Raw genomic sequence first — 12,992 nt, forward strand, 5'->3', positions numbered from 1 at the left:
ATGTCTGGTACCCGTAAATATTTGAATCAGTAACTTCATGTCCCGTTAATAATCAATATTTTGATCAATAACTTTATATTCCTGTGTATAAATATTATTTTTATTTAGGCATTGTTATCAAAAATATATAGATCAATAATAAATTTTAGTTATATTTTTAAAATAAAATTAAAATTGTATCAAATTTTAAATTTTTAAAAGAAAAACATCAATAATATATTTTTCAATTATTCATATATTATCTTAAAAAGTATTGTATGTTAACCTGCGCGTTCACGCGAATTTTAGACTCGTTACCTGTGTGTTCACATCGTACTGGTGTGTTTAACTTAAATTAAAAATAAATTCTATTTTTTATTAACTATTCTTTTTAATGCTAGCCATTTTTCTTAAAATGAAAAAGAAAAACATATTAACAAATACGTATTTTTCATTTTGTTTAAGAAAGAAATCTTTTGTTACTTTATAAAATTATCCCTTAGTAATAGTATGAGCTTAGTAAATTAAAATAGTTAGATTGCTCCACACTTTTTTGCAAGATACTTATTTCTTGCAATAACATTAGTTCTACTGACACAGAAACATTATATTATAGTAGAAACTCAAAACAGTCCACTGGCGAGTTGGAATCACAATTGAAACATGAGTTTTATTTCATTAAAATTCAATACATTATTTTTCATCATATACTCACTTTATTCACTCCATCGTTCTTTTCATTCAATCACCATTTATTCTCACTTTCTAACATTGCTTTTCCATTTCAATAATGCTTAAACTTGATATTTTTTTATAGAAAAAACAGTTGAATAAAATAAGAGCAATTTGTGATATAATTAAGTTTTTATTTCAAATTCATGTACATGTTATATTCTTCACTTATATATATATATATATATATATATATATATATATATATATATATATATATATATATATATATATATATATATATATATATATATATATATATATATATATATATATATATATATATATATATATATATATAAAGCAAAATTCCAAGTGATTAATACATGTTACATTGCAAATAATTCATAAAGGTTCATTTTTGAATTGCAAATAGGGTCGTATGTAGTACTCCCGCCAATATTAAAATCATCATTTGCACATATGTAGTACTCCCGCCATTCGGTTGACGAAGATAATTCGGAACAAACCAACTATGATGATTGACTTCATCCTGCAAAAAGGTTTTTGTCACTCATACAACAATGACTCATCTCAAACTACACCACAAGATAAGCAATATAAAAGAAAAATTTGCTATGGGCTCATAGTTGCCGAATCTACAAATCAATATAAAAGAGGATAATCTGAAAGTGAAGCTCACTGTACACCTTGCATAAAAGCACAATTCCATGAATATTTTACCTTTATTTTCATTTCTATTGGCTGTTCTTGAAATTCGTTTCAGATTTATAAAAGGCATAGTTCGACGATCAGAATTTCCTTCTTCAATAGACAGCTAAGAATCTACGTTTTCATCTTCTGGTTTTTCATCTGCTGCATCCACGCAGTCATATTGTTTAAAATCGTAACAGAAAAGTCTGAAAGCGGTTTAAATTACCTTGACGCCGAGAATAAGTGTTACCCACCTTTTCGGTAACACAATCCACTACAGCAATGCAGAAAGCAAAATTTAAATTCCAATGTTTCATATAAAGCAATCCGAATAATTGCGATTTCTAACTCTCCTCATTTGAGTTGTTGCACCCGATTACATCCGGCATAATCAAAACAGAGAGCAACCGACTGGAAATGCAACACTAACAACGACAACGACTCCTAGAAATTAATGAAAATTAATTAACAAATATACACAACACATGTGGCCATAAGAATGTATCAGTAAATAAGCTTAGTTTTATCGTTCAACATACAAAAACCAACCTTTCATCTACCATAAGTGATATATATTTGTAAAATCTTAGCACATTATCGGTTTATTCAATTAAACATCCTCATTTCTTATTGTCCAAGGCATAGCTCTCAAACACCATTTTCAAAATAAGCTACAAATGAGTGCTGTAAAAACAGTTTCCAAGTATCAGAATATCTTTTAACTTCCAATTCATAATACTTGCTCATCTGATCTTCTTCATTCAAATTTGAAGAATTGCAAATAGAACCACTTACAGAAATGACAGAAACATTTATGAGGAAGGCCACCATAAGAGCAAAGGCACTTTCTATCATGTAAAATATGCAAGCATCCTATCAAAGAAAATAGTTAAATAAGACAATAGATACTGCTTTACCATGATAAACACACTTATGGCATCACTTGAAACATAAATAAATGTTGAAAGGAAAAAAAACAGTAAGCACATATACAAAAGATCAAATGATTACTTTGATTCCACGAACAGATCAGGGTATTTTCGTAGAAAGTACTAATGCCGAGTGCAGGAAGAGATTGTGGCTGAGGAAAATACATATAGAATCATGGCACAAAAATACACTGTAAGGAAAAAGAAAATGGAAAAAGAAGATATGAAGAACTAACGGCATAACCATAGCACAGAGAAGTGAAATTGCAAGACCAGTAGCTCTATTCCCTTTTAGTTGCGGCAGAAAAAAGACCCTTCACAACTTGTTTAGCATCAGGCTTTGCATATCCAAGCTCAACCCAAAAACAGGCAGCAATTGTAAACACAAGAAATGCATTCAAGAATTCAAGTTTCCTAACCTGTTCAACAACAATACAGAAATGGCTCATATCTCTCTTCATAACATGAAAACTCTCTTTATGATATCAAACCATAGAATGGAATACAATAAACTACCCCATATTGCTGTAATGCTAATTAGATGGTGTAAAAATGCATTAAACACCCCCATAAGATATTGCCAAGTCAGAAAGAAGCTGGAAAAAATGCATACCATTGTAATGACAAATATAGGCAGTCACAAACACTGGGAACCACGGTGAATAGGTCAACGATAGATGTTGCATCAGTAACAATAGGAATGAGTCTCAGCATCGGTAACAAAATAATCAATCCACGTGCAACAACAGTAAACGTTAAAAGCGCAATTCCCTGCGAAACACACAAATGCCCAAAATTAATTGCAAATGCACTTCGAAATGAACGAACAAAGTTATATTAATTACTTTAAGTTATTCGTAAAAATTATAATGATACCATGAAACTTTGTTGCTTCAGAGGTTTAAATGAAAGTTGTTGTAAGTCATTCATAAAACCGGTTAAAGATTCAGTTGTTATTCATAAAGAATTTTATAAAGCAACAGTGAACTTGTATCAATGGAACTTTTATCATATGGTTCACTTTTGCCCATTTACAACCCAGGCTAACAACAGCCTAAGCATTTAAATTTCTACCATAGGTTATCCAATGCTCCTTCACAACATCAGATACAAAGATCAATTTCTCACATGTTCTTGTGTCTTTGTTCCCCAAGCCAAAATATGACTAATCTGAAAAATAGATATGTGATGAACTTATCTTTTGTCGTCAGAGATGGCTCTGTGATTCGTGCGGTATCAGGTTGGAGTATTTGTTGAAGGCATCGATTAGAGGTTACTAATCTACGCAGCAGACGCTCGATATAATTGGATCTTGAATCGGTTGACCATCGTTAGTAACTACAGGTGTTTTAACGGTATATTTAATTTCTCCCGTTATCCATTGCAGAAGCTTTATGAAAGCATATGATATCACCATTGTCTAACTGCATTCATAGAAAAACAAATCTGCAGGAAAACCAATGATACAATAAATTAGTGAACACCAACTTCTTATGTATTATACCTCGGTTTCTAGAAATTTAAGAAAGTGTAGGATACCTCGGTTGCTGAGACATTTTATCAAACACCATGCGTGCAGAATTGAATAAGTAATATCCTTGAGAATTTTCAGCTTTAATTCCAACTTGCGGAAAAAATTGAACACTGAATACCTTCATATCAATTGGAAATTGAACACCGAAATCTTCATAGAAAATAAGATAAATAGTTAAGATAAAAAATGGTAAACATTGTAATTATAAAAGCAATTTTGATTGAATAGGTTAGAAAAACTTCTCTTTCAATCACACATACCGGCGATGGTTCTGGTAAAAGTTATACCAAGCTAATAATATACCGGCGATGAAGCAAACCATCCTCCCTCGAATTCGTAAGAATCTCAAAATGTTTCTCAACCTCAAACCATCCAACATCGCCATCCTATCTCAACAACAATTTTTGAAAGCATGTCAAAACCAAAAACTAATATTTTAATTTATATTTAACAGATTACTAAAAAAATCATGTCCATCTATATAATGACCTGGGTGATGATGCCGATACCGCCCGTAGTGTCATCAATATATTGAAAACAAAAAATTAGCATAACTCATACAAATCAATACATACCCCGTGCTTGTTTTTACTTGAGCCAACTCCATCTTTCTCAGGAGAAAGATGATTTGTAAAAGACACATCCTCAGTGCAAACCCTAAGCCATGGAAGCATTGGATCTGGAAAAAAATGAGAACATCAAAACCCTCTTCATCACCACTTAGTAACAACAAAAAACTCCAGATCTAAAGAAGAAGATGCTCACCTTATTCTCAGATAAGTCATGTTCGTAGTTTCGGAACCAAACGAAAATCTTAAAAACAATGTTAGAGATGCTGAATAAATAAACAAATGAACCAAAGCTTTGTTGTGATTCGTACCTTCCACTACTGGCTTACCGCGTGCCTCTAAAATTTCACCAAGGAAACACAATATGAAACATAGTGAACATCTTCCCAGGGTTTATTTCCACGTGAGCCAAAACCACCAAACCTGAAACAACAAACACAAAATCGAAATCAAAATCGAATCTATTTGAAACTCAATAATAACAATGAAGAAAGAGAGGGAGAAGGAAGAAGAAGAGGATGAAGGAAGAAAAATAGGAAGAAGGAGTGGGAGAAGGAAGAAGTCTCAAAAAGAGAGAAAAAGAAAATGAACGTGAGAGAGAGAGAGTTGTTTTGAAAAGGTAGAAAAAGTTGTTTTGAAAAGGTAGAAAAAGTGTAGAATTGGAAGGAAGTAGAAGACAGCATCCACGTGTGAGGCAATTTTCCAAAGGAGGGTAAAATTGGGATTTCAAGAACAATCGATTTTCTTATATTTAGATATTCGACGTGGCTTCGTAATGACATTGTCATTTCTAAGGACGAATATGCTAGAATCATCTAATTTTACAAAATATGTAAGTAATTTCCAAAATATTATTTGGAAGTTGTTTTTCTAAGTAATATATATTTCTACTAGAAATACATTGCAAGTAAGTTGTTTGGTTTAGTGGTAAGAAAGAATCCTAAATGCCTTAAGGTTAAGGGTTTCGAACTCGCAACCCTTCAGTATCAGGGCACCTGCATTGCCATCTGAACCAACACAACATTATTGAAATCAAACGGTATCAAAATTGAAATCAAAATGAACAATGGCCGGATTCAAACTCGCAACCCTTCAGTAAGGGGGCACCTGCATTGCCAACTGGGGGCGCCTGCATTGCCAACTGAACCAACACAACATTTGTGAACAAATCTGAATGATAGCAATATAACCTATCATTGTTCAAATGTAGAATTTTATTGAAAAAGTGTTTCTTTTCATCAAGTGGCATGAACTTCTATATAAATAGAGGCACTTGGAAATCAGAAAAAACACACGAAAATAGAAATATTCACATCTGATTCTCACCATTTCAATTATTCTAAAATCATCCTTTACTTTATTAATGCATGAGTAAAGTGTAGGAAACATTTTCTGTAAACTATTATCAAAAGATACGCTTAGTGTGTTTGTGCAATTCACATTAAGGAATTCAAAGTATCCCGAAGGAAATTCGCCGTTAATCTCAATTGCATCCAATATACTTTAATTGGTGGGGACGAATTGTTCCTAAAGGTTAGTGTGAAATTCACACGCTTTGAGTTTTCAAGTTTCGTTCTTCATCAACACTTTCTCTGATCAAGGGCTGCCACATATCCACCAACGACTCCAAGTATCCAACAAAATAATGGTCCAATATTGTTTCAACTTTGCAAAGATTTCATCACTTGATTTTGATTGAACAAGTTTTTATTTTCATGCTATGATTTATGGATGATTATGACATTGATTTTGAATTTGCATTTAAAGGAATCATGCAAAGTACAAAGGTTTTCAATTTAGTCATCAACCTCATATGAACTATGCCTATTGAAGTTTCTGAGTCATTTGTCATTTGTGTTGATTTTGTTTGAGGACAAGAAAAAAATAAGTTGGAGAAAATTGATAAGTGTCAAATTTATTGATTTTACATACGCACTTATTAACTTAGCACAAGTAATCACATGAAAGACCTCTGATTTATCATAAAAGGAAGACAAAACACTTCTGTGAGCTTTTTATCATATAAATAGCAGTCATAACCATTCATTTTATATATACTTCTAGTTATCATTGTGACAGAGTTTACACCAGAAACTCACTAATACAGCAAGAGATAAAGTAAGAGGGGAGAATGAAGATGCAAGCGTTGTTTGAGAAATCGACCTAGATGTTATTCCAATTCTTTCTTCTAGATCGTCATTGTACAACTACTATGAGTAAAATTAGATGATTTCTTTTTTGTTGGAGTCAGATATAATCATCCGAATATGGCGGATCAATCGGTGATCAGAGTAGATCTTGAGGGAATTACTAAGGCTTTTACCGTGACTCTAACTACTTTTGCAAGATGGCGAATTTAGAAAATCAGGTGAAGAACGCCAACATCAACAGGAATAAACGAAGAGACAAAAGAGGAGGAAAGGTTAGGGGTTGAAAAATTTCAGATAATCTAATTTTTGTTCTACGTCCACCGTCCATGATGGATCAATCAATGCATCAAACAGGGACAATAAAATCATCAGGTCTATAAATTCCATCTCCTTTGATTGATTTCTTTTCTCAAGTAAAATCTTCCAATTTACACAGCTTAAAAAAAACTTTATACCTTGCAAAACTGAGAATAACATTCTTAAACTAAATAAACTAGTAACTAACCCGTGCGTTTGCACGGGTTCTGGTACGGAACGTGCATTTATTTTAAGTCCCCACTTGATATTATAATATATTTATTATATAAAAATTAGTAAAACAAAAAAATTGATAGTATAAGTAAAAAAACAGTTAGACTGGATATTTTTTAAAAGTAAATATCGAGTAAAAGAAATCACTGTCCCAAAGAGGATACTTACATACCAGATATTATGGGGGAGTTATATATATATATATATATATATATATATATATATATATATATATATATATATATATATATATATATATATATATATATATATATATATATATTGAAGTATTTAAAATAAATATAACTTGTGATAACAATGTGAGGGTTACCCAAAAAATAATAAACCCGTGCGTTCGCACGGGTTCTGGTACGTGACGCGCATTTGTTTCAGATGTATATTTTTAATAGAAAAATGTCTGATACCCGTGAAAAAATAATTATTAAATGTATAGAAAAATGTCAGGTACCCGTAAAAAAATAATAATTAAATGTATAGAAAAATGTCTGATACCCGTAAAAAATAATAATTGAATTTATAGAAAAATGTCCGGTACCCGTAAAAATATTTAGATCAATAAAAAAAATTTAATACAAAATATAGTTTTGTTATAAACCCGTGCGTTCGCACGGTTTCTGGTACGAGACGCGTATTTGTTTTAGATGTTTATTTTTTAATAGAAAAATGTCTAGTACCTGTGAACAAATAATAATTGAATGTATAGAAAAATGTCTGGTATCCGTAAAAAATAATGATTGAATGTATAAAAAAATGTTCGGTACCCGTAAAAAAATAATAATTAAATGTTTAGAAAAATTGTGGTACCCGTAAAAAAAATAATTGAATGTATAAGAAAAATGTCTAGTACCCGTGAAAAAATAATAATTGAAAGTATAGAAAAATGTCTGGTACCCGTGAAAAATAATGATTGAATGTATAGAAAAATGTCCGGTACCAGTGAAAAAATAATTAAATGATTAGAAAAATATCTGGTACCCGTGAAAATATAATAATTGAATGCATAGAAAAATGTCCGGTACCCGTGAAATAATAATAATTGAATGTATAAAAAATGTCTGGTACCCGTAAAAACACTTAGATCAATAAATTTTTTTAATACAAATACAATTTCTTTATTCATTTATCTACAAAATACAATTTCTTTATTCATTTTAATACAAAATACAATTTCTTTATTCATTTCTGTCATTTCAAAATCGAAAAATATTTTGAATATCATTCATTTATAAATATGCATTTAAAAAGATTATTTTTTTTAACATAAATTATTACTTTCTTTATTCTTCTCAGGAATATAACTAATTACGATTTAAAACATGTCCATTTTATTAATTAGAAATTGTTACATATTTAACATTTTTTATTAGTTGTGCAAATTTACCATTTTTATGATAATTAAAAACATGTTTATTAATTATTTAATAATTTTCTTATTTTCTATATAGAAAGAGTAGGTATCAAAGAATTGCAAAGAAGCCTACCACGTGGCTCACTATCTAAGCAAAGGGTCATTCTGGTCCTTTCCAGAACATCAATCTTTCTTATATTGTAGATTTAAATTCTAACATAATTTGTTACATAAAAATATGTGGGATTGAGTGTGAACTTTAATCATGAATTTGGATCTGGTTGATATTTTAAATTTGGATTCAAACATAATTATAATAGTATTTTTATGCCAAAATAAATACATATAATATGAAAAAATTTAATAATATATATCTACATTTACAATATCAAACATTATAATAATTAATCCAAAATAAATACAGAAATAATTACTCAGCATTAACATACTCCCTCCGGTCTCATATGTAAGAAAAAAAAAATTTAGAGTCTCAAATATAAGCAAAAATTAATTACAATGGTTACAATTAAATATACCATTCCAATTTTACCCTCAAATTTAGTTTTTCAATATTCATGTTTATTCCTATAATAACTCCACTTTTTACACTTCCAAAAGAGCATTTATTTTGAAACGTTGCATTTGTTATCATTGGCTTTTGAAAAGTCATATCCTACTATTATAAATGGTGCAGTATCATCTTGTACAAAACTCCATGAGTCTTGTTCTTCCTTTTTTTTTATACTCTAAAAATGGCAAACCCACATCATTTAGCTAATGAGTTTCCATCTTTTGATGAACTACCATGTAGGTCCTTAAAAGACAAGTTAAAATTACTTGAAGAATGATCATTTAGATTAATGGATGGTGCTATGTTGCATTCCAACATTTCATGATTAATATATGGAGTGTTTAGATCAATATTAAGAGGCATTTTTATGAGAACCAAAAGATAATGATACAGGAAATGTAAAATTTTGGCTATGAAAATGAGAACCAAAAGCTTTAGTATTTATAGAACTCACTATGAAAATGTTAAATTTCTACAGGGCGGGACCATGGAAATTTAGGCGGGTGGAGAATACAGTAAATGGACTAATAAGTGTTGTTTTTAGGCGGGACAAATTTCTACAGGAAATTTTAGTAAGAGTAAGTGGAATATATAACCACTAAATGACTAACCATTAAATGGTATTAATAAAAATTGACTAACCATTAAATGGTTATAATAAAAATATTAATTTATTTCTAAATTAATAAATAAGGGTAAATATGGAAAAAATGTATATTTTCCATTACTTAAATGAATATATAGCCACTTTCTTAAAGGGTGAGCTTCTTTTTTTTTTTGCTTACATATGAGACCAGAGGGAGTATTGATTTGTTCCAATCTTTTAATTAAATTACTTAAAATTCAATGAATTTTTTTTAATTATGAACAATTATTAATGGAAAGATATTGCAGAGAAATTAGGGAAGTTATTTGTAAATATTTCTTCACATGATAAAAAAAGAAAATTTATAAGTAATTCTATTTTTAATCTCTTTTATTTTCCTGCACCAAAAAGTGATAATTTTCTTTTGATTGAGAGTTAAAAAAATAAATTAAAAAAATCTTGAAACTAAAATTTCATTTTACAATAAGTCTCAACTATTGAAATCAAAGATGTCACATAAGGGTTCGTCATGTTAAGACCTTCATTGCTTCCTTCACCGGCCACCGTATTTGAATATTTGAACGGAAGTATGCTATTTGTATGAGCGTGCAGATAAGAAGTAGCGGAGGCAACAATATTATAATTAGTCATGGCACTTATCCTATATCCACCGTTATTTGACTGCTATTCTTCTTCTGGCTTCTCTAAGCTTTCAACTTCTTGAGGATTTTTCTCAGGTTTTGCTGTCGATTCCTTTCTCTCTAGCGATGAAGTTACAAAAACAGATCGTACTGTTTTAAGAGTTTCACTGGCTAAATTATCAAATAAAAAAAATAAATTAGTTTTGATTTTGTGGAGAGTTTAAACTAATTTCTGAATCCAAAACCATATATATTCTTCTCTATAATCCAAAACAATATAAAACCCTTACTAATAGAGGTTGCAATTATGCTCCAACCCTTGATATTGCAGCAAAATATGGGCAAAAGCGCCTAATGCAGTCGCAACGGACGCAAAGACCTCTCAAATGCCACCACATAGTGTGCTTCTTAAAGATAGAGAGATAACAATCACCCATTTATAAAAATTACTATGAATGTTGCTCACTCAAATGAAATTTTAATTTACAAAGAAACTAAGGAAGGACCAGTATAAAAAACAACACGTTATACTAAGATTCGTCGGAATTCGTTTCAGATTCAAAAGATAAATGAGAGAACATAAACCTTTGATGAAGAGTGATGAATAGTAACTAAAAAACAGAAAAACTAAAAAAAATGAGTTAGTTATTAAAACATGAAAAATAAATAAATATTTATAAAAAAACTTTACTCCACTTATAATGAATGAGGTGATGAAGAACATGATATATTTGGTTCTGAGAAAGTTATGAGAAATAAATATGATGAGAAACCAAATATTATAATAAGCAATATTTCAAATCAAAGTATTATAATAAATTTGTTATTATAAACAAAATTGTACTAATAGAGACTCATAAAAACTTGTAGTATATGAAAGGAACAACCTTTAACACACCTTTCATATAGACTCATATAAACTGAAAAATGAGAGGAACAACGTTTAACGACCTTTCCATTATTTCCCAACTTCAAATCTAAGACATACTTGCTGCAAAATAAGAGCAAAAAATTAGATCCACAACATATCTTACATTAACCACAACAATAAAACATCAACAAACACAAATCTGAAACAGAAAAAAACGAAGAGATTGATTTGGGACTTTCATCGAACACGATGCAGACAAGATGCAAATTTTTATATTTTGAAAGCATGTTAATAATAGAAAAAACTCTCACAACAACAAATAACACCATACAAATGAAATAGAAGCAAAAGAAAGAAGAATACGAACAAAAATCAAAAGGGAAGAGGAGATTCGCATTTGATCAAAACCTGCAATAACAACAACAAATATAATCAACAACATAATCATCGGTTTTTCATAGATCTAAGTAGAGAATGATAAATTATCATTTTTGTTGAAGAAAGGAAAGAGAGAAAAAAGAAGAAGAATAAGAGAGAGGAAGCAGAAGAGAGAAAAATGGGAGAGGAAGAGAGAGGTAGAGGAACAAATAAGAAAGAAGAAGAGGAAGAGAGAGAACCTGCAGAAGAAGTGACTGGAGCATGGAAAGTGGAAGAAGTGATGGGAGCATATAAAGTGGTTCAGTAAAAGATTTTAGGTGATTCTATCAGAAAATTAAATGATATAATTGTTTATTTTTTGCAATCCATAAGCTTTGCAACCAAATGAAGAAAAGGCAATTGAAAGAAGCTCAGACCATCCACGTGGCTAGATATATGAGCAGCAGGGCAAAAAGGGAATTTCCAGAACATTCAACTTTCTTATATTGTAGATTGGAGACAGTTTCTGTTAAAGAGACAAGGTCCAAAGAAAGAATGACATCATGAAATTGAATACCAATAAAGTGGTTTTTAGCACAAAACAACTTATTAACTCAAACATTAGATAAGCTTGCAAAACAACTATTCAAGTTAACTCAACAACTTAGCAAAAATGTATGAGGTACCAACGCAAAGGAAAAGGAAAATCACTTATTGTATGTTATGTAGCAAAGATCATCTTATTGGATTATGCCCACCTATAGATGAGGAATTCATGCTATGTCAACAATCAATAGAGGCTTCTATCAAGAAACTTGAAACACAAATTAGCCGGATAGAAAAACAATTGGTAGAACAACCAAGTGGTGCTTTCAATGCAAACACCCAAACATATACAAAAGAAAGTTATAATGCCATCACTGTTGGTAAATAAAAAGAAGTTGTTGTTGAAAGAGGTCAAGAAATAGTGGAACAAAAAAATAATAAAATGAAGCTGGAGGAAGATAAAGGAAAGCTAAAAAAATCCATTCGTTCAACATTCACCTCCTCCACAAATTCCAGCCTGACAAGGCATGAAACTTACACTGATAGAGAAAACATTCAGCAGAAAGAAAGGTTCAATACCATTATCCAAAAAGATCTACTTCTAAAAGAAAATGATCTAGGTGGATTCACATTACCCCTAACCATAGGTGGTGTAGAGATTGACTTGGGTATCAGTATAAACATGTTTCCTTTATTAGTGATACAAAGAAGAGAAATGCTACCCTTACATCCCAATTTGACACTATCGTATATCAATACAATACGATTCACTTTTTACCTTATTTTATTATTTTTTTGTGCATTGAAATTTGAGTCAAAGGCAAAATATTATATATAGCTACGGTGTAAGAGGGATACAGTGTTACAATATGGCGTACATATAGCATTTCTCTACAAAGAATTAGTGATAATAAGGTTGAACTGAGGATGGTTAAATGGGCTCAACCTGTAAGACATAGCTATTTTGCCCGCA

General features: G+C 30.5%; 1 long non-coding RNA gene across 7 annotated transcripts; it reads right to left on the reverse strand.

Moving 5' to 3' along the window:
• Positions 1 to 1,091: 1,091 nt before the first annotated feature.
• LOC131629797 (uncharacterized) lies at positions 1,092 to 5,001 on the reverse strand. Of its 7 annotated transcripts, XR_009292126.1 has the most exons (13): positions 4,709 to 5,001; positions 4,594 to 4,641; positions 4,404 to 4,507; positions 4,089 to 4,214; positions 3,834 to 3,978; positions 2,908 to 3,740; positions 2,531 to 2,713; positions 2,377 to 2,446; positions 2,161 to 2,238; positions 1,915 to 2,049; positions 1,620 to 1,809; positions 1,396 to 1,524; positions 1,092 to 1,204 (listed from the first exon to the last, which is right to left on the reverse strand). It is a non-coding gene; the product is annotated as an uncharacterized LOC131629797 (long non-coding RNA). The 7 variants fall into 7 exon arrangements; XR_009292128.1 differs by lacking the exon at positions 4,594 to 4,641 and having other exon boundaries at positions 4,404 to 4,485; XR_009292125.1 differs by having other exon boundaries at positions 2,908 to 3,718; positions 3,947 to 3,978; positions 4,594 to 5,001.
• Positions 5,002 to 12,992: the final 7,991 nt, after the last annotated feature.

Source organism: Vicia villosa, unplaced genomic scaffold, assembly GCF_029867415.1.
Source record: "Vicia villosa cultivar HV-30 ecotype Madison, WI unplaced genomic scaffold, Vvil1.0 ctg.000605F_1_1, whole genome shotgun sequence".
In the NCBI taxonomy this organism is placed as follows: domain Eukaryota; kingdom Viridiplantae; phylum Streptophyta; class Magnoliopsida; order Fabales; family Fabaceae; genus Vicia; species Vicia villosa.